The sequence below is a fragment of the Coptis chinensis genome, chromosome 1, assembly GCF_015680905.1.
Source record: "Coptis chinensis isolate HL-2020 chromosome 1, ASM1568090v1, whole genome shotgun sequence".
In the NCBI taxonomy this organism is placed as follows: domain Eukaryota; kingdom Viridiplantae; phylum Streptophyta; class Magnoliopsida; order Ranunculales; family Ranunculaceae; genus Coptis; species Coptis chinensis.
This window is the reverse complement of record NC_141456.1, coordinates 82,156,504-82,179,268: the sequence shown is the minus strand read 5'-3', so window position 1 is coordinate 82,179,268 and position 22,765 is coordinate 82,156,504. Positions and strand designations below refer to the sequence as shown.

The window sequence follows — 22,765 nt, the reverse complement described above, 5'->3', positions numbered from 1 at the left end:
GTTTTGGGCTAGAGAATCAGGCCCAAAACCCAATTCTTTCAGTCCAAAAAGGCTTCTTCAGTTGCAGTTGGCTTCAATAGACTTTTCGTCTACTTCTGCTCCTCTGATTGGATCAAGGCTTAGACCATTGGAAAGCTCTTTCTGAGCCGGTCGTTTTGACATAAGGTAGGCCCCATTTCGAGGTCTGAGTCCAAAGATACGGCCTTTAGAAGTTCTGCTAACTTGTGTGCTGTTTCAGCCCGCGTCGACTTTTCAGCTTTTGACCGGGCTTTAGAAAGGCTTTGTCTTCTTGAATCTTGACCTTTAATCACGGAACTCCTTAGTAACCGACCTTAGCTCCTTTATCTCACTAAAGTCGCACATTTCTGCACATAATGGACTTTGAAACCTGAAATACATAAAAACACGTGTCGGTGTTAACTTTTAATTATTACTCACATAATTGCTCTAAAAGTATGCCATTACGAGGGTTAAAACTACATTTTGGGCTCTTATCAAACCACCCCAAACAGCATTTTGCTTGTCCTCAAGCAAAGATGAGAAATTAGAATAAGTGACCAAAAATGGAGTTCTAACTACTCTCGTTTATTTGAGTCGCGATTGCATTGACCATATGCAACAAGGCTTTAAACCACTAGGAATTCCCTAGTGGGACGAGTTATAACCTCGTGAGAGTTTTCGATGAAGGTACTCACAAACTTCAACTATATTACAACGACTAAGAAATAAAACTATTGTTTCCTCATTTATGTCCCAACTATCTATATATCTCACTAGCAAATGAATAAGAATAACCAAGTCAAAAACCTAAGCTAATGTATGCATAATAATCAATCATTTATGATACGAATATAAATACTATGAGTAATACTATGAAATGCCTAGCAGGTTCGTTTCTGAAAACTCGGAATAACGTCCTTAAGTAGGTCCTCACATAAATGTCAAGACGAAAACCACTATGATTTTTCCGCTCAAGTTTTATTTACTCCGGTGTGCGGTGGGCACACTTTACCTTAATCTCTCAATGACAACAAAGGAAGCCGAGTCGATCAAACACATCGCCACTTACTATCACACTAACCTATTCCTAATTGAGCTAGAGGTCTTTATTAGGTGTTGCGGGGATTAGGAGATGGTTTAAGAAGGAAAGAAATGGATATTCAAAAGGACAAGTCTGAGATAGTAGAGTCTTCATATTATGTAACTTAGAGAAAACCTTGTTATTTACTTTTGCTTCTACACTTTGTTTCCATCCTTAGCCATTTTTTTTTCTTTTTCTTTGGCTTTTAACTCCTTTTATTCTATTTTTTGGAGTTTTATTTTATTTCTATTTTTATTTTTCTTTTCTTTGGATGGAAACTTCTTTTCTTATTTTCTCAAGCAATTAACTAACTTTTGTTTACACATGTTTTCTCTTCTTCTTTCTTCCTCATTCTATTCTCAGACTTATTCTAGATTGGGTAGGTTGATTTTATTTTTATTTTGTTTTGTTTTTGTAACAGGGTAAAGGATTTGTGGGTTATGAAATGCTAAAGAAAGGCTCAGAAGGGCGACTAGCGGAAAATAATTCATAGGTTTGAATTTCTGGCTATATCGATCCAAAGAGGGCCTAAATTCTCGCTTAGGATATGGCATTGTGATCAAGCAAGTGGACGTGTGATTTCTCTATCCGGATTTTACTTCTCCCTTGTGTCATTTCTCAAATGTTTCGCTCATATAAGGCTTTAGGCTATATTCTCACAGGATTTGTAGAATAAGTACTCTAGCCTAGCTTTGAAACTTCATTGCTAACAATCATAGATACTCATGTAATATATTTATAGATAGATGCAAAGATTATTACCTACATATTAACCTAAGTTTCTAACAATTATTCTGATGCAAAAGCTACATTGAGACTTCTAGATTGTTAAGAGCATAGAGAAAGAAAACAATACCAATATTCCTAAGTGTATAACATAAACTTATTTATTTATGTTTTGAAATTTTTAACTTGAAAACAAATGCATATTATACATTTCTATATCCTAACGGATGCCTTAATTACACGTGTTTCTATGCCCCCAAACAAGAAACATGCTTTGTCCTCAAAACATTTAAATAAAGAGGGTAGAAAAATACCATGGAAACGCGTGAAATTCTGGGACATCGCAAAACAAGGTTAGAACATACTAATATAGGAAATAAAAATCGACGTATGACTCTATAAGAGTTCCACCCATTATGGGGTTAGCAATTAAATTTGCTTGGGACATAAGCGGACAATAACAAAACTAAAACTTACCTTATCTCGCTTTAAGCATCCTCCTCCTCCTTAAAGAGATGAGGTTCCTTCAAGATCCTACCCGATCCATTATAACTTGCCATGCTTTGCCGCCATTTATCATCTACTAATGCTAACTTTGTTAAGTGTTATTATAATACGATGGGATGTGCAGGCGACCAAATGAGGTCGCACTGCCATCCGGCCAAGTCATTATTAGCAATGAGCGAACCACCCCCATGACTTCAACCCTTTTCCAATCTATGAATTTTTCATAGAATACAGGTAAACAACTACGCATGATGCGGCTTACTAAAACAGGCATAAGAAGATACTTACGCCTTATGCTTTGGGCTCTCTTAAGACTAGCGACTAAAACTCGGGGAATGTCATATCGGTGACGTCCCTCAGCTAAAGCGAGGAAAATGTCACCTGCGGTATTGTTTGCAGAAATGAAGCGCCATTCCCCAAAATATTCATCGGGATGAATAACATGGTGGTGCCTCACGTTTAGGAAAAAGGCTACCAAGGGCAATGCTATATAAGCCCACGGTCCATTACTCGAAATCGCCTCCCCATAATACTCATGGAAATATGTATAATCATAAAGGTATGCATTACCGGTCATATATGCCCATGTGTGAGCAGGATCGGTATTGGTAATCCACGAAACTAAAAGCGACCACATTTTTATTGAATTGATGTGTCGTGTCATCGACTACTGACGGAGAATTCTTGTTCTCCATCCCGATTACAATAGAATTTAGCGTGGTCGTAGAAATAAGCGAAGCTGTGGTGAATATGAATCGTCATCACTTACCCGGTAGATGGCGCCATCCTAACTGCGAGGATCCTTGGCCGGAACTAATGTCCATAGGTCACCGGTGCCCAACACATCTTGAAAGACTGTTCGGGTATGACAATAGGAGATGTCATCTCAACTACTCTTTGAGCAGTTCAAAAAAAAAAGTCACGGAATGATCCTCGAAAATTTGAATTTTCCGCGTTCCCGCGAAGGTAGAGGCGCGGGTGCGCTCGCTTAGAGTCGGCGGCTCGTGGTTTTTGCAATAACAGTGTTTGAAGCGAAGGAATTAGATCCAGCAAAGGCGTCTAATAAGTCGCTCGAGTAAACTTTCTCGAAAGTGTAATGCGAGGCAGTGGCTTCGTAAGAATCTTTGAAACGAAGTTTGGAGGAAAAAGAAGGAAAAACTTGGAGTGAAAGGTGAGGGATGATGGTGGGGTGTAGTGTGGTTTGTTAGTGTAGAATGAAGGGGGTTTAAATAGGTTCGTGCTTCTAAAAGCGAATCGGCAAGTTGCCAAATTGTTTTAAAGGCAATTTCGGAAATAGAAAGATTCCAAACCCGAAAGCGGAAACAACCCATCTTCTTGATTTTCTAAAATCCTAGTATCTTTTATCTTTGGATTTAGAATAGTAACTTCTAAACTCTCCTAGATTTCATGCTACCACCACACAAATCATAGATATGCCGATATCGGCCAAATTCTCAACCTTTCCTCCAAAGACAACTTTACGAGATGATCATATAACGAATTATGCTCGGTATAAATATTACCACCCCCAAACAAAGTCGGGAAGGTGGGATTAATGATAAAATAAAAGCGATTACTTTCGAAATTAACCAATTATATTAAAAATAAAATTTAAATCCAAACAACATAAAACAAACACATTAATATTTAAATTTAACTACTTAATTAAAATCCAACTAATAAAACAATCAAAACCATGAAATAACAACGAACACAACTGATGGTGAACACCTAGTTATGTGATGAAGATGGACCCTGAGATGGAGATTGGCTTGAACCATTTGTTCTTCGGCGATGGCGCTCATTACTGGGACTCGAATTTGAAACAGAGTCCTCCACGGGTGGCATGCGTCGTAGTATCTCTATTCGAACAAAGTATTGTTCTTCCATCTCAGTCCACCGACACTGCATCTTGGGCTTGTTGATCTTTGGTGGATAGTCTCCATGTTAGACAAGATATTGTCCACGAACCCCCTCGAGCATTTCAAATCTCATCTGAAGGTTCGTTTGCTTCTTTCGAACTACAATCTGTCTATCTCGGATATCTTCACAAATACCATAAGCTAACGCTAAGGCAGTTTGCAACACTTGCATGCGTTCTAAATTAGAACTACATTTATATAATGCATCGTCATCGGACATGTCATATCCTCCCTTTCATCCTCCATTTCAACCATTTTTTTTGACAACGGCCAAGAGTCTTGGATGCCGATAAGAGCCCAAAACTGTAGTTTTAACCCCCTTAATAATCATCTTTGTTAGACCAATTATGTGAATAATAAGTAAGAGTTAACGATGACGCGTTTTATGCATTTCGGGTTTCAAAGTCCATTATGTGCGAGAAATGTACCACTTTTAGCGAGATAAAGGAGCAAAAGTCAGCAGAACTTCCGAAAGCCGTATCTTTGGACTCAGACCTCGGAATTGGGCATACCTTATGTCAAAACGACCGGCTCGGAAAGAGCTTTGCAATGGTCCAAGCCTTGACCCAATCAGAGGAGCAGAAGTGGACGAAAAGTCTGTGGAAGTCAACTGCAGCTGAAGAGGCCTTTTTGGACTGAAAGAATTGGGTTTTGGGCCTGATTCTCTGGCCCAACCCATGGCTCCAAGCCCATGCACGAATTTTGGATCTGGATGTATAAAAACAAAAGCTTAAGTCTTTGTTAATGGTAGATAGATAATGGTAGCCAGTAGTTAGAAAATAATAGTTAGCTTAGAATAGAAAGTAGCCATTAAAATAGCTTCTAGATCTAGTTTTATTTAATTGTTTTTGATTAAGTATAGTTTCAATATCTAATTCATTTCATTAGATTAAACCTTGAATCTTGTTCTTCATTTGATTAGATCAATAAAGTAGTATTCTTTATCCATTTCGATTTTGTCAATTCCAATTCTAGATCTAATTTCAATTTATGTCCTTAGTTCAATTTAGTCATTAAATTAGATTTCATTATTGGTTAATTAAATAAATTTCAATGCTTTATATTATGTTTAGTTTTAATATAAATGGAAATGATTTGGAATGATTCAAGGCTAAACCTCCATTAGAGGGGTTGTGAAGCCTTGATGAAAGCTTGATTCGATTATCGTAAATTAAATCGTATTTTCTATTCCACTCTAGAAATGATTAGTTCACCATGAGAATGGGTTTAATTGTTCACATGCTAGTTATGAATTGGTAGAAATGCCATGTATAATTAGGGATTAGGAATAACCAATTGTTCTCTGAAGCGATTGATTCGATTCTGACGATTCGTCGTTAGTGGATTAAGTTGAGTTAAGGTGGAATCAATCCCCTCTAACTCCTTCCTTATCATAGAATCAGCGTAGCATTCCCTTAGTATTCGATAACCGACTAGTTGCATCTTGTGGGTAGTTGCATCGTAGTATAATTTCCGCCCGTAAAAAACTCATAGACTTAAAAGCGACTAGTTAGATTAGAAAACATCCATGCTAGAGCACTAGGAGTGGAGCGAACTCTATCTACTCCCCTATATCTCAATTGGTTGAGAGTAGAATAAATCTTTGATAAACTAGAGAGCATCAAGTAAAAGTTTAGTTTACTTACGTTGAGAATTCATCGTTCATTTACGTAGGTAGACTATTCATTTTCACGTTTATCAAATGGGCATTTGCCGTCTTAGTTGCACTTTATCATTGTTTTCATAATAGAATTAGTAATTTTTAAGTCCCATTTCACCCACCCACCCTTGTTTGATTCATCTGTGGTAGTTGCCGTTTCAGTTTTGGAAAAATTCGAGAGCGCCGAAGGCCAGCAAAGAAAGCGCGACAGCGCTATCTTCTTGGACTTCGTTTACACGAAGCCTTGGCGCGAAAGCGCGAAGCGCTATCGACTGGACTTTCGCTATCTTCTGGAGCTTCGACTTTGCCTTGGCCGACAGCAGCAAGCCAAGAAGCTGGCGCCAGCGCGCCTTCTCTGAATTTCGGGATTTCCCAGCGGTTTGATTTGAACCCGAGTTGTCAAGTTTTTCAGTGTTCTATTCTCTTATATACAGCGAACACGCGTAAACAAGGCGCTATTCATAAAGCGAAGCAAGGGCCTAATCGGTATTCCTTTCTTCCACACCTCGCATCTCTCTGTTAGAGGTTTATACTAGTATATCAGAATTGTTTGGAGTGTTGCATGTGTAGTTAAGCTCGACTTAGTCTTGCATGAGATTAAGGTGCAGTCGTACAAAAACACCAAGCGTAAATACACAACAACATCAACAATCAAGTCTATCTAGTATACCACACACTACACCTCTAGCTACTATTCCACACACACCACGATATAATGGGGAAAGAAAGAGACTCCTCTCGGACTTCTACAAAGCCTTGGCGATAGCCCCAAATCTTGCATCGTTCTAGCAAACCCGGTGAGGATTTGAGAATCCCTCAAATATTTTTAATTTGTTACCCGTTTTTCATGGTTTAGACCATGAAAAACCTTACCGGCTATCGTAGGATTGAACAAGTCCTAACAACATTCCACCATCCTACGGTTGGTTGAACAAATTAAATTAAGGGTATTCCCTTTCACCTTAGCCGATAAAGGCGTCTTGGTTAAGCTGCCCAAAGCGCCTAATTACGTGGACTTCGTGGGCTAAACTTGTTCATTTGTTTATGGAACATTTTACCCCCCTAAAACGGATGAGATGCTTTCTAAGATTCATTTCTTTCGACAAAATCCTCATGAAACATTTTTGAGGCTTGGAATCGTTTCACCGATCGCTTATAGAGTGTCCACATCATAACTTAGCGAAAGACCGTTAGTTCGTGCCTTTTCAAAGGACTTCAACATCACCATAAAGAAGTCCTTGACATAATGAAGCGGGGTAGTTTCTTAAACAAAGGAGCCTCGGAGGCTTATAAATTTTTAGAGGACCAAACTAAAGCGTAATAATAATTGGGGGTAGTGGCGATTACTCCGCTCCGCTAGTTCTTCTTCCCGCGATTAAAAGGCTACCCGGTATGTTTGAGGTTAAATCGGATCACGAGCTTAAAACTCTAATTGAATCCCTCACTAAAAAGGTAGATGCCATATACGTACAACAAAAGCCAATCCCGTTATGAATGTAAATTCAAATCCATGTAGTTTGTTGGAGTCACGACCATCGAGAATCCCGACATCCTATAGCCTATGAACGGGCTTGTTCCATTAATAGTGAACCTAGCCCCTTGGAGACAAAATCCCAACTTCGGTTGGAGAAATAACCAAAGCGTCACACCTCGAGGGTACAATCATCAATATGTTAGGCCAGCGAAGCTTTAACCAAGCCCCACCAAGACAAGGGGCGAGGGGTCGGGGTAATTTTAATAATTATAACAACCAAGTGCAACCTCGACAAGGTCAAGCACAAGGTCAAGGTAATTATAATAATTATAATGCTAATAGAGGTATCGTTAGGTAAATAATAACTATCAAAATCCACGATAAATAATTCACGGAAATAGTTCGGTAACACCACCCGTGACCACTACACCCACATGGTAGGATCGTCTTGACACCTTTATACAAGTGAGCCAAAACTTTTCCAAACCATGGCTCAATCCAACCACCGGCTTCTACAATCCGTAACTAATTTAACCCAACGGTTGGCTCAAGATAAAGCCCAAACCAAAGGTGTGTTTCGAGTGCGCCAATACCTAATCCTAAAACAACAAACCTGACCTTTGAGGTAGCGGATAATACTAGTAATGAATTTGAAAATGTAGGTGAGATAAATGCCATCACCACTCTCCCGTTACGGCAGAGTGGTTGATAACAAAAGTAACTATGCCTATAGTTACCCCACCGATACCCTACACCTGCTATATTACTAGATCTTGAAATAGAAACTGAAGAGCCTACCAGCTGTAGGGGTCCCGGTTACAACACAACCTAAAGAAACTAAAAGCCACGGTTAAACATCCGGGTGATACCATTGCTAAATATAGGCGAAACCACCGTTTCCACAAAAATTAGCCATGTTAACTAAGGATACAAATTATGAGGAGATTAGGGATGTTTTTAAGAATCTAACTATAAACCTTCCCTTCCTCGAAGCTATTAAAAGCTACCACATCATGCTAAGTTTCTTAGGAATTGTGTACTACTAGGCGTAAGACCAATATACCAAAAGGCTTTTTTAACGGAACAATTCCCAACCTTATCTGAACATAATGGAATTGTTAAGTACAAGGACCACAGTAGATCCTCTTTGTACAATGCACCTTAGGAGATTCCTATCGACGACGGCGTTATTAGACACGGGGGCTAGTGTTAACTTACTCCCATTTTATTTGTATAGACAAATAGGTCTAGACAAAATGCAACCCACTAAAATGACGTTGCAATTAGCTGATCGGTCTATTAAGTATCCTAAGGGTGTAGTCGAAAATGTGTTGGTAAAAGTTCGGGATTTCTACTATCCGGCTGATTTTGTAGTCCTCGATCTGAGGAAAGTAAAAGCGAACTGTCTGTCCGATCATTTTAAGGCGTCCTTTCTTGGCGCTTTGCCAATCGCTCATTAATTGCCGTGATGGTTCAATGTCCATGTCTTTTGGCCATCTTCTTTGTTGAAGTCAATGTTTTTAAAACAAGGACCGCGATTACCCGATCGATCTATGGATGGAGAGGTTAGCATGATCGAGAGCTTTGCTTTCGACATTATTTCAACAACCCGTTCCACGATAGTCATATGCCCAAAATTCTTTCCTTTGGAAAGTCGGACTCAACATTTTCATTCCTACACTAGTCGATACACATGTTATTGATGAGGATGGGATAGATGACTTTCTCAAAGGCGTAGAGGACTACCATAGTAATGTGGATATGACCAATCTAGATGAGGAATTTGATGAGTTTCTTGAGTAGGTGACAATTCACCCTATCAAGAACTAACTAGCACAACATCCACCTCGATTCCCCTCCTTCCACCCTTTCAAAGGAACCCGAGTTTACTTTTCGATCTGTTGTTTCTTACGTGCTCTATAATTTTTTAAATCCTCTAACAAAGCGGATACTTGAGGAAGGACAAACTTTGTGACACCTTCATTTTCAAAATTGAGGCGGTCCCTACACACATGAATGAATGAGTTCAGTGCTAAAACCAAATCCTCATATTGTACAGGCTGTCTTTCTAGAACTTATCCATACCTACCATATTCTCCACAACCATTCACTTTTCCACACTTATTTACTAGAACACCCACTCATTCAAAATGAAAAAGAAGGTGCATGATAGGTTACACAATAGGGTTACCCAACCCGTTTGGATTCCACTAGGCTGAGAAAGTAGGAAATCTTGGTGTTTCATTGTATTTGGATATGTTTGCTGTGATATTTATTTATGGAATGATCCACAACTATTTAGGTTGTTGATATATGATCAACTGCATGTTCATACATATGTTTTAGATAAAGTCTTGAGTATCGACTATAAGCGACTCAAATTCTGTGTTGGTGCATTTCCTTTCATTCCAATATATTGGTGAGTGCACCATTAAGGTAACCGGGCCCTCCCTATGGGTGTGTGGCTGTAAGTACGGATCTAAGTCCCGGTTCACATAGTTCCGTTTTTCCACTCTTGCATGTTTTTTCTCGGATTTTTTTGAGTCATGTTTCTCTATGGTGTGAATTATGTCTTTATTGCTTATTGTTTTTCCTTCTAAAACTAAAATAAAAAAAATAAAATAAACATAGTAATCTATGAAGTCTCGGGAATCGACTTTAAAAGACCATTTTGCTAAAAACAAATTTTCTAAAATTCGTTGTAAAAATTGTTTGGGGGTGGGGTGTTAAATGTTCGTACTAAATGTTTTATGTCCCACTAGAGTTGCTTAGGCGTTTTATTGTATTACGATTCGGATTGACATGATCTATTAATTTAGAGTTCATTCGTTAAGCATAACTTACGTCATGCACGCGCTTCGAGGCGTTTTCCACTATCTCATATGTCATCGAAGTCGGAATAGAGTGTTTTATGGATCATTGGATAGGAAATTCTCTCCTGATCATTTCCATATCTCATTCGCAAATATCGGACCCGATAGCGAAGCGGGAATTTTGATTTGAAATTAGCGAAAAAAAAAAAAAAAAATCGAAAATTTTGATTTTTGGGCTTGGGCCTGACTTCGTGCCCACCAGCCCATGGAAGCTGGCCTTTCGGCTCTTACATTCTCCACGACCAGTTCATCGTTTCATCTTCCATGCGCGCCATTACCAAGCTCCAAACCTAAAAAGAAAATCAAAATAAAAAGAAAATACAAACAACCCGCGCCAAAAATCAAATCCAAACCTCAAATCGACTTCAAAACACTAACCATCACAACCACCACCGATTTCTATTATCAAGACCACGAAATTTAAAATTTTTTTTTGGTGCTGCCCCACCGCCACCACCACCTTTTCTTTAGGGTCGGTCAAGTTAAACCACCACTACCACACCTCTACAAACCCCAAACCGTAATCAAACTCTAAATGGCTCAACGCCAGATTATTATCGGGCATGATTTTCACGCCGACCATTTCGCGCCGTTTTACGGTGTGAAATGGCTAGTAAGACTGGAATAGTCTCGGTACTTTCGACCGAAGACTTCTACCATGAAGACTTGGTGGGGCGGTTCTACAACACCGGGGAGTTGGAGGGAGTCGGATTTTGTTTTGGTGAAGAAGAAGAGGAGGAGTTGACTCACTGAGTTGTTGGCTGAGATTCTAGGCATTCGCCTAGAATCAATCTGAATGCCGTTTTCTGGGGAGCCCGGTTTGTGAGGGTTGAGCCGTTGATGGGCGTTCTTGTCATCAATGGGAGCTACAATCAAACTCCCATTGTAATGCGCCCGCGGGCTTCTCGAGGAGGACCGGTAGCTCTGACCCGGTGGATTGGTCGGAATATCTAAGCAAGGACAAGGTCGGTGACATCGGTCGACCTGCCTCCGTCTATGGATACTCGAGGGGCGGAATCACGATTTACGTATCACGGAGTTTTCTTGAACTTTATGTCGGGAGGAGGTCGGACGGTCGTTGGCACCTCTTCGTGCTTATCACTAAGATCATGTTGAAGATGAAGGCAACTCCGGCCGAGGAGGATTTACATTACCGCGGGAACCAGCGTATCTATAGGGAGTGTGTCCAACAAGTCACGGAAATTGCCCGGAGGATAGGAACGGTGAGGAGGAGGAGGCCGGAGGTAGATGAGGATGAGTCGGAGGAGGATGAGGAGGATGGCACCTGCTTTGATACGGATGCCTTCGGAGGTGTTGGTCGATCTTTGGCGCATGGCTATGCTTACATAGGGGCATCGTTCACTCAACTCTACGTGCAGACCTCGGACTCGGCGGGCCACCATTCACCACAACCGAGCTCGCGCCGGAAGGGAGGATGAGAGATGGGAAGCGGCCGAGGGCTGAGATGGAAGCCAGCGTCGGGTTTAGAGTAGAGATGCTATGCGCTTCCCACCTCATACGGACTCGCCTCACGAGGGACACGGACTACTAGGCATGGCGTCGTCGGCGAAGGGGCGGCTTCTTTGGACCTTACGGAGCTCGGGAGCCACCACCGAGATACGTGCCCTCCGCCACCGATGGCGAGGTGTTTAGAAGGATGGCGATGATAGTGGTAGTTATTTATGTTTTAGTAGTTGTTGTTTTATTTACTTTTGTTGTCTTTATTGTAATGTAATTTTTATTTGAGTAATTTGAATTTTGTAGTAATACTCGAATGAAATTATAATACAAGGGGTTATTTTCAGTTTGTGTGCTTGTTTCATATTAATCCCACCTTCAAACTTGTTTGGGGGTGGTTTGATCATTCCGCTTTATTTTTATAAAAAACCCTAGTGTTAGAATTTCTTGCGGAGTAAGGTGAAAATATGGCATTATAGGCATATCTATGATTGAGAATCATTGTAGGATGAAATCTAGATTAAATAGGTACATTCGGTCATAATATCCAAATAAGAATCTTGGGTTTGAATTAGAATCCGGGATATGAGTTGTTCCGTTTTTCGAGTTTGGAATTTTAGGATTTCGGAAGCTGCCGAAATTAGTTTTGGCAACTTTCCGATCCATTCTAGCAACTTTAAGCCTATTTAAACTTGATACAATCTATCCTCACAACTCACATTACACCTAAACTCCATCACTCACCCTTCAAACCAGCGATTCCCCGTTTCGACTTCATTTGAAAAGTGCGCAGCTTCGAATGGCGCCAGCGCCCTAGTTAGTGGCCTTTCAGCGCCCTAAAATTCTGTCGAGAAAAATTTGGTGATTGGCGCCAGCGCCCTAGTCCAAATACAAAGCGACCAGCTAAGTTCTTGGAATTCAAAAAACACAAAGCGCCTAAGTTAAGTGGCGCCAGCGCCACGACTTCTACGGACCAGAAATTTTCCGGTTTTGGCGTGTAGTATCGAATCATTTAGCTATTCCAAAGCGTAATTTTGAGATGACATCTCAATATTGATACGGAGCAGTCTTTCGAAGATTTGTTCCAAAGCACTACTTACGGTGCTTGGTTTTGTGAGTGATCACATATGTTGGTAGGAACCTCTTATGGTAAGACCGGGCTGAACTTTATTCTCGGCACTTGCATCTTATTTTTTATAATAACTGCATTTTCTTTGAGAGACCGGATGGAGAACAAGTGTTCTCCATCAACATTAACGATGAACGATGGAGATTACCGGGTTCTTGCTAGCCTTTGTTCTTGGACTTGCTATATGCATTTGAGATACAAGACCCATGGTGCTATTAGATTCGATAATATGCATGTCTACACCTATGAGTCTTTGCGCGAGGCTTATGGGGCAGGCATTTTCGTATTGAGGACCAAGGGGACTATAGCGTTGCCCTTGGTAGCTTTGTCCATGAACATAGGAACTGTTATGTTTTGGATAATGCTAAACATTTTAGGGGAATGGCGTTTTTCTTACGTGAATGGCGCCACTTGCAAATTTTTCCTTGCTTTAGCCAATGGGCGCCCGTTCTATGACCTTCAGGACTTTGATGTCTAGTTTAGCCGCGAGCCTATACTATGAGGCATAAGTACCTTCTTATGCCTGTTCTAATTTCCGTATTATGCTATGTTTCTTTCTTTTTTGTACCGTTTCCGCGGATTGGATTAAGGTAGACGCGGTCGCGACCCGCGATAGTATTATCGATCTTTCCGTGCAATGACTTGGCATGGGTGGCGGATACAACCTCACCGAGGTTGCACCCTACACCCCATCGGACCAAGTGGCACTTAATAGGTTAGCAACCATAGATGATAAATGGCGTGAAGCGGCAAATTATCATAGCATGGCAGGCCGAAGGAACCTCACTTCTTTATAGAAGTAGAGGATGGCGAAGATGCCCGAATAACAGCGGGAGTGGAGGTAAGTTTTAGTTTTGTTAGTGTAATGCGCTTATGTCCCAAGCAATTTAATTATGTTAACCCCATAATGGGTGGAACTCTTATAGAGTTGTGTCAGTTTTTATTTCCTATATTAGTACGTTCTAACATTGTTTTGCGGATGTTTACGAATTTCCATGGCGCTTGATGGTATTTTTCCTACCCTCTTTATTTACAATGCTTTGAGGGACAAAGCATGCTTCTTGTTTGGGGGCATAGAATCACGTGTAATTAAGACATCTGTTAGGATATAGATATATATAATATGCATTTGTTTTCGAGTTAAAATTTCAAAAATTTAAAAATATAAATAAATAAGTTTATGCTATACACTTAGGAATATTGGTATTGTTTTTCTTTCTCCATGCTCTTAACAATCTAGAAGTCTCACATAGTTGTTGCATCGAGAATAATTGTTAGAAACTTAGGTTAATCGTAGGTAATAATCTTTGCATCTATCTATAAATATATTATGTGAGTATCTATGATTGTTAGCGATAAGTTTGAAATCTAGGCTAGAGTACTTATTCACAAATCCTGTGAGAATATAGCCTAAAGCCTTATATGAAGCCGAAACATTTGAGAAATGACACAAGGGAGAAGTAAAATCGGATAGAGAAATCACCGTCCACTTGCTTGATCACTAAACCATATCCTAAGTGAGAATTTAGGCGCTCTTTGGATCGATATAGCCAGAAATTCAAACCTATGAATTATTTTCCGCTAGTCACCACTCACGAGCCTTTTCTTTAGCCTTCCATACACCACAATTCCTTTTACCCTGTTACAAAAACAAAAACAAAATAAAAAAAAAGAATAAATCAACCTACCCGATTTAGAATAAGTCCGAGAATAGAATGAGTGAAGAAAAAGAAGAGAAAAAACGTGTAAACAAAATTGTTACTTGCTTGAGGAAAATAAAAAAAGAAGTTTCCATCAAAGAAAAGAAAAATAGAAATAAAAAAAAAAAAAAAAAAACTCCAAAAAAAAAAGAAAAAAAAGTCAAAAGCCAAAGAAAAAGAAAAAAAAAAATGGCTAAGGATGGAAACAAAGTATAGAAGAAAAGAAAATAACAAGGTTTTCTCTAAGTTACATATCTGAAGACTCTATTATCTCGGACTTGTCCTTTTGAATATCCATTTCCTTCCTTCTTAAACCATCTCCTAATCCCTGTAACACCTAATAAAGACCTCTCAGCTCGATTAGGAATAGGTTAGTGTGATAGTAAATTGGCGGATGTGTTTGATTGACCCGGCTTCCTTGTTGTCATTGAGATTGTAAGGTAAAGTGTGCCCACTTGTACCTTTGGAGTAAAGCTTGAAACTTGAGTGCAAAATCAGTGTTGTTTCTTGACTATTATTGTGAGAACTACTTAAGGGCGCTATATTAGAGTTCTCGAGAAACAAACTGCTAAACATTTGATAGTACTACTCATTGTATATATGTTTATTGTAGATGATTGATTATTATGCATATATTAACTTAGGGTTTTATTTGGTTATTCTTATATAATTGCTAGAGATGTATAGATAGTTGAGCATGAATAAAGGAAACAATAGTTTTATTTTCTTAGTCGTTGTAGTATAGATGAAGTTTGTGAGTACCTTCACTTTGGAAAACTCTCGCGAGGGGCTATAACTTCGTCCACTAGGAATTCCTAGTGGTTTAAAGGCCTGTTGCATATGGTCAATGCAATGTCGCACTTTCAGTAAAGCGAGATTAGGTAGAACTCCATTTTGGTCACTTATTCTAATTTCTCATCTTTGCTTGAGGACAAGCAAAATCTTTGTTTGGGGTGGTTTGATAAGAGCCCAAAACTGTAGTTTTAACCCTTAATAATAATCATCTTGTTAGACCAATTATGTGAATAATAAGTAAGAGTTAACACCGATTCTGGCGTTTTTTATGCATTTCGGGTTTCAAAGTCCATTATGTGCGAGAAATGTACCACTTTAGCGAGATAAAGGAGCAAAAGTCGTGAGAACTTCGAAAGCCGTATCTTTGGACTCAGACCTGAATTGGGCATACCTTATGTCAAAACGACCGGCTCGGAAAAGAGCTTTGCAATGGTCCAAGCCTTGACCCAATCAGAGGAGCAGAAGTGGACGAAAAGTCTGTGGAAGTCAACTGCAGCTGAAGAGGCCTTTTGAATTTGAAAAAGAATTGGGTTTTGGGCACGATTCTGCCCAACCCATGGCTCCAAGCCCATGCACGAATTTTGGATCTGGATGTATAAAAACAAAAGCTTAAGTCTTTGTTAATGGTAGATAGATAATGGTAGCCGATGGTTAGAAAATAATAGTTAGCTTAGAATAGAAAGTAGCCATTAAAATAGCTTCTAGATCTAGTTTTATTTAATTGTTTTGATTAAGTATAGTTTCAATATCTAATTCATTTCATTAGATTAAACCTTGAATCTTGTTCTTCATTTGATTAGATCAATAAAGTAGTATTCTTTATCCATTTCGATTTTGTCAATTCCAATTCTAGATCTAATTTCAATTTATGTCCTTAGTTGATTTAGTCATTAAATTAGATTTCATTATTGGTTAATTAAATAAATTTCAATGCTTTATATTATGTTTTAGTTTTAATATAAATGGAAAGTTGGAAGACAAGTCTATCGCGATTACCATAAGATAAAACCATGAAGCGAACAAATGTTTTGCGATTCTTTGAGGGAGATTGATGGGTTGATGAAAGGAAAGCTTAGAATTTGAGCCGATGCTAAGCACGAAGTCTTTGCAACAATAAAAAGAAGAACCACTAGGGGTTATAAATATATGATTCTGAAGGTATAATACCTCGTAAAAAAGAAGATTGTAAGGGATAAAATAAAGGAGAATATCGAGCATCGAAAAAGTCCTCGAAGTGCGATGTTGAACTAATACCATTAAACCCTATCTTTGGTATTGGCAAGCATACACAGGGCAATCATGTTAGGTGCGACAATCTATCGAGTTAATGTTACCCATGAAAATGCTTTATTGATCATCTTGAGAATATCGAGTGCGATAATGCGAGAAAATTTTTAGTGGATTATGGGGGGCTCGATAAACATTTTGTTTTGGAAGCTTTACGGTATCGGTCTAGATGAAACTCATCTAAAAGCACTCTAGTTCAACTTGTATGGTTTTAATGGAAGCTCCACAAAATGGCGGGAGAAATTAAACTTACAAGTGAGATTTCCGGACCACAAATGGTGATGACCAAGTTCATGGTCATTAAACATCATTACGATTATAATGTAATACTAGGCTGAGAAAGTGGATTCACGATATGCGTCGCGAGTTCAAGTACTTTGATCAATCTAAAGCATAGGAGTGTAATTTTGTCACCTTGAAGGGGATGATGAAAGAAAAAAATGCAAGATCTTTGGGAAGTCGGTGAAAGCTCCAAATAGCAATTAAGAGAAACTTTTATTTGCTGGCGATACCGATATGAAGAATATGTAAGAAGCGGTTAAAAAAGTTCATAAAGAGTTAAAAGAAAAGATGAAGAAATGTTTGTGAGCTAGACAATAGAAGAAGTGGAAAAAATTAACATGTCGACAAAGGGGAGGAAGTATATCACACATTCATTGGTATCGAGATGGATGTGCACATATAAGAGAAGAGTGATTGTTTTCCTACAAGAGAATAAATATGTGTTTGCTTTGTCGATGTCGGATCTCATAGGTATTGATTGACATATGTTCGCCAAGTTAAATATGGAAGAAAATGTGAATCATATTCATCAAAAACATCGAAGGATAAGACCGATGTATGAGGGAAGCAGTTCAAAGATGAAATTAAGAAGATGCAAGATAATGGGATTATCAAGGAAGTGGAGCATTGAGAATGGGTTGCTAACATTGTGGTGGTACCAAAAAGAATGAGAAAGTCACGAGTCTATGTGGATTTTACCGATGTCAATAAAAAATGCCCCAAGGACCATTATCGATGGCAAGGCCCGATGAGTTGGTGGATCAAAGCTTGGTGGTTTCGATTTGCTAAGCTTTTGTGATGGATATTCGGGTATTTCCAAATCCTAATGGCCATCATAAATCAACTAAAAATAGTGTTAAGTGATGAATGGAGGTATATACTGTTTTCTTTGGATGCCTTTTGGGTTGAAAAATCACGGGAGCAACTTATCCAAATGTTGGTGAAAAGATGTTTAAAAAGTTGATAAAAGGATGGATGAATTTTTACATCGATGATATGGTTGTAAAGTCCAAAACATATAACCATATAAAAGGATCTCGATACCATTTTTTAGAATATTGAAAGAGTTTAAAATGAAACTAAATCCAGAGAAATATGCGTACATTTGGGTAAGTTCTAGAAAAAATTCTTGTGGTATATAGTTACCAAAAGTCGTATCGATGCTAATCCAAAATGGGATCACGGACAACTTGACGACAAATCTTTATCACCAACAACAAGGAAGCGGATACAATGGTTAACTAGATGAATCAGCACCGAGGTTCATCTCAAGAACATCAGATTGATGTAAGCCACTTTTTAAGTTGTTTAAAAAGAATATCAAATTATGTTAGATTTGAAACATGTGAGGAAGCATTTGTTGGTGAAAAAATTTTACAAAGAGATCTTGACATTAACTAAACCAGATTAAGGTGAGAGTTTACTCCTATATGTGGCGGTATTGGATTTTGCTATAAGCTCGGTGTTGGTAAAGGTGGAAAATGGAGTTGAAATACCCGATTATATTTTCAAAGCAAAAGCGATGCTTGATGTTGAAACGCGATATTGACACTTGAAAAATATGTTTTAGCTTCTCTATTCTAAACTTAAAGGTTGAAACCATATTTTCAGTCCCATTAGGTGGCCGTTATGACAAATCTCCCATTAAAGTAGACACTAGCAAAAACTACGAAGTCCGCGAAGGATGGTGAAATGGTGCGTGTTAATTAATGGGGTATCACATATCAAACCCGAGTCTCGGGAGAAAAGTCAAGTGCTAGCGATTTTATGGAAGATTTTCCATGTGAGGAGGCAAATTAGACGCGGAAGAAGAAGAATTTTCAAAATTACAAGAGCATCGCGATATCATTGATGAAGATGATCTATGGGATGGACCAAGTAGGTGACAACTTTTTGTCGATGGATCACAGGAAATAAGGGTTGCGGTATCGGAGTAGTATTGGTAACTCCGGATAATCAAAGACTCTAAACAACATTCACTTTGGTTTTCCATGCTTGAACAATGAAACAGAATATGAGGCACTCATAGCAAAATTTGGAAATAGCTAAATCTCTCAAGGTGAAAGAGTTATTCGTTTTAGTGATTCCAAGCTTGTGGTTGATCAAATCAATGAAGGGTATCTTTTGCAAAATATGACAACATGATGGATTATTTAAGTTTCATAAGGTTAAAGCTCAAAGACTTTAATAAGATAAAGCTTGACATCTCAACATAGGACAAAACGATATGTTGATGCTCCGGCATGTGGCGACAATGTTAGAAAATATCGAAGGGCGCATTATTGCACACAGGGGGTTCAAACAAAAGCCAAACATCAAAATCGAGGAAGCGAGAAGTTATGAAGATTGATACGTTGGGGGGCGTCATATGGATGGAAGCATTCATATCGTTTCTATCCGGACACAATTACGAGGATAAAATGAAGCAATAAGAGTTAAGTCGAGAGCACAAAGATATGTCCTACTCGATAATGACCTCTATCAAAAATCTAGGAGGTCTACATCTGAAGTGTGTGTCTTCCCAAGGCGCACAACTAATCATTGAGAACACTCCATGAAGGAGAATATGGAAATCATTTAGTTGGAAGGTCATTGGCAAACTAAATAGCAAGGCAAGGATATTTTTTTGGCCTCAAATCTTGAAGAGATTGTCTTCGATATGCTAAAAAGATCGTTCAATGTCAAATACATGGGAAAGTTATATATGTTCAACAAAAAGAATTGTATTAGCGATCGAATCCGTGGCCATTCGCACTATGGGGAATGGATATTATTGTTAGTTCTCTAGTCCCTGGAAGAGGCAAAAGAAGGTTTATGCTAGTAGTAACAGATTACTTCACCAAATGGGTGGAAGCTATAACACTACAGCATGTTAAAGAAAGCAAGATGTGATAAATTTTCTTTTTCGAGAGAGTTATCTGCCGATATGGTTTACCACATGCAATAATATCATATAATGGCCCATAATTTGAAGGAGGAAAGTGAAAGCTTTCTGGAATAATCATACATAATAAAGCATTTTACATCCGCACCATATTATGCTTCAAGAAAATGGGCAAGGTAGAAGCAACAAACAAAACAATCATGGATAATATTAAAAAGAACATGGAAGATAAGTCTATGGGTCGATGAAATTTGAATAGTGTTCTATATGCTTATAGAACGACGCCCGAAACTGCTCTTGGAGAATCTCCTTTCACTTTAGCATATGGTATGGAAGCGGTGACACCGGTGAGAATGGTTGTAGCTACCTCGTAACTACTCTCATGGTGAGGGGCCAAAATGAGGAAGTCATGGTAGCTGAAATACTCAAGCAAGACCAAGCTTGACACATATCATTAGCAACCGGAAAAGCTTTCAACGAGGATAGTACACCGAAACAATGATTTCATGAAGGTGATTTGGTCTTGAAGATGGTAACTCAAGCAACAAAAGAAAAGGGGAAGAAAAGCTAGCAATAAGTTGGGAAGGTCACTATATCATTCATTAAGTAGGAATAAATGGAGCTTACTACTTGAAAACTTCTTGAAGGAGAAATTTTACCAAAGCCCTGTAAGTAATTTGAAATTATTTTATCAATAAAGAATATATTGAATATCATAATGTACTTTGATTTCTTCATTCAATAAAAAAGATTTCAAGTGTCCAATTACAATATTCGTGCCAATATCGAAATATCCGGTATCTTTAGAATTTTCTCGTCTGAGATAAAAGACAAAAAATCCTGGTATTTGTAACATTGAGACTCGATACCATGTCAAAGGCAAAAAATCCTGGTATATGTAGCATCGAGACTTGATACCAGGTCAAAGGCAAAAAAACTCCAGGTATCTGTAGCGCCGAGGCTCGATACTAGGTCAAAGGCAAAAAATCTTGGTATATGTAGGACTGAGACTCGATACCAAGTCAAAGACAAAAAACTCTTGGTATCTGTAGCGCCGAGGCTCGATGCCAGGTCAAAGACACAAATCCTGGTATCTGTAGCATCGAGACTCGATACCATGTAAAAACAAATCCTGGTATTTGTAGCGCCGAGGCTCAATAGCAGGTACAAGGAAAAAGTCTTGGTATTTGTAGCGTCGAGGATTGATACCAGGTAAAATAAATAAATAAACCTAGTATCTATAGCACCGAGGCTCGATACCAGTTACAAGGCAAAAATCCTGGTATATGTAGCGACGAGGCTCCATACTAGGTAAAAGATAAAATCCTGGTATCTGAAGTGTCGAGGCTCGATACCAGGTCCATATCCACATCCATTACGAAGAAATATCAAAGGTATGAATGTTAAGGTATGATTCATAGTGTAATTAAGCACCACTTGATACTTTTTTTTTTTTTTTGTTGGGGTAGCATCGAAATAAAAATTTCTCTTCAATAAAATAAAATATTTTTAAGTACCAATTGATACTATTTTGTTTGTTATGGTAGTATAAAATCAAAAATTTCTCTTCAATAAGATAAAATATTTTAAGTACCAATTGACACTATATTTTTGTTGGCGTGAGTATCAAAATAAAAATTTCTCTTCAATAAGATAAATTATTTTAAAGTACCAATTGATACTATTTTTTCTGTTGGGGTAGTATCGAAAAAAAAAATCTCTTCAATAAGATAAAATATTTTAAGTACCAATTGATACTATTTGTTTGTTATGGTAGTATCGAAATAAAAATTTCTCTTCAATAAGATAAAATATTTAAAGTACCAATTTATATTATTTTTTAAATGGGGTAGTATCAAAATAAAAAATTTCTCTTCAATAAGATAAAATATGCTAAGTACCAATTGATACTATTTGTATGTTATGGTAGTATCGAAATCAAAAATTGTTTTCAATAAGATACAATATGCTAAGTACCAATTGATACTATTTGTTGGTAGTATTGAAATTAAAATTTATTTTTTCCATAGATTCAAATATTCTAAGTACCAATTGTTACTTTTTTTTTCTATTGGGATAGTATCAGAATCAAAACTTTCTCTTCAATAAGCCAACATATTCTAAGTACTAATTGAGAATATTTGTCTAGTAGAGTAGTATCGAACTCGGCAAAATAAGTTCTAAAAAGCTAAACAGCAAAAGGATGTCGGCATAAATTCATACTTCAGAAGTGAATAACAAATTGTTTAAGAATAACATGACAACTGTACCAATATTACATCTTTTCAACAAAAACTTAATCTTTAGATTGGTGTTCAAGTACTTCATCGACATTTTGAAGATCAAATTCAGCTTGGATTACATCTTGATCCACTACCATGGTCGAAGGAGCAGCCGATTAAGGGATAACGGTATTGGTAGGAGGTGCGACTTCAGTAACCTCATCATCATTGTCGTCATCCCTGGCTTAAGAACCAGCAGCGTCACCACCATCATTAAGGTTATACTTGTCGATAAGCTCTTGAGGAAGATATGGTTTAAAGCTTTTCATTACTGACAGGCAATACTCCATGTCGGCATTTGCTTGGGCCTGATCCGTATCGGCATCGGCTTTCATCTTCGCTTTCTCCATTTCATAATCATCCTCCATGTTCCTCAAAGCTGTTTCTTTTTCTTTAATTCTCTCTTCTCTCTCTTTTTTCTTGTGTGCCAATTCTTCAGTCAAAGCTGTTTAGGAGAGCTGCAATTTTTCTCTATTTAATTAGCTCTTTCTTCAAATCCTCATTCTCCCGGCGGAAGTGACCAGATAGAGCCATATCGGTCTCAAACTGGGTAACCGCAGCAACTTTCATCTGACACCAATAAACCAATTATATGAGTAGACAAATTTCACAAGGAATGATGACTAATACCAAAGAAAAAAAAGATACGACAACACACCTTTTCAAAATAGTCGCACATAATATTAAAGCGATCATGAGCAGAAA

The 22,765-nt window shown here is 38.2% G+C and overlaps 1 long non-coding RNA gene across 1 annotated transcript; it reads right to left on the bottom strand.

Moving 5' to 3' along the window:
* Positions 1-21,984: 21,984 nt before the first annotated feature.
* On the bottom strand, positions 21,985-22,765 carry LOC147525462 (uncharacterized). The gene is made up of 2 exons (XR_015198172.1): positions 22,719-22,765; positions 21,985-22,630 (listed from the first exon to the last, which is right to left on the bottom strand). It is a non-coding gene; the product is annotated as an uncharacterized LOC147525462 (long non-coding RNA).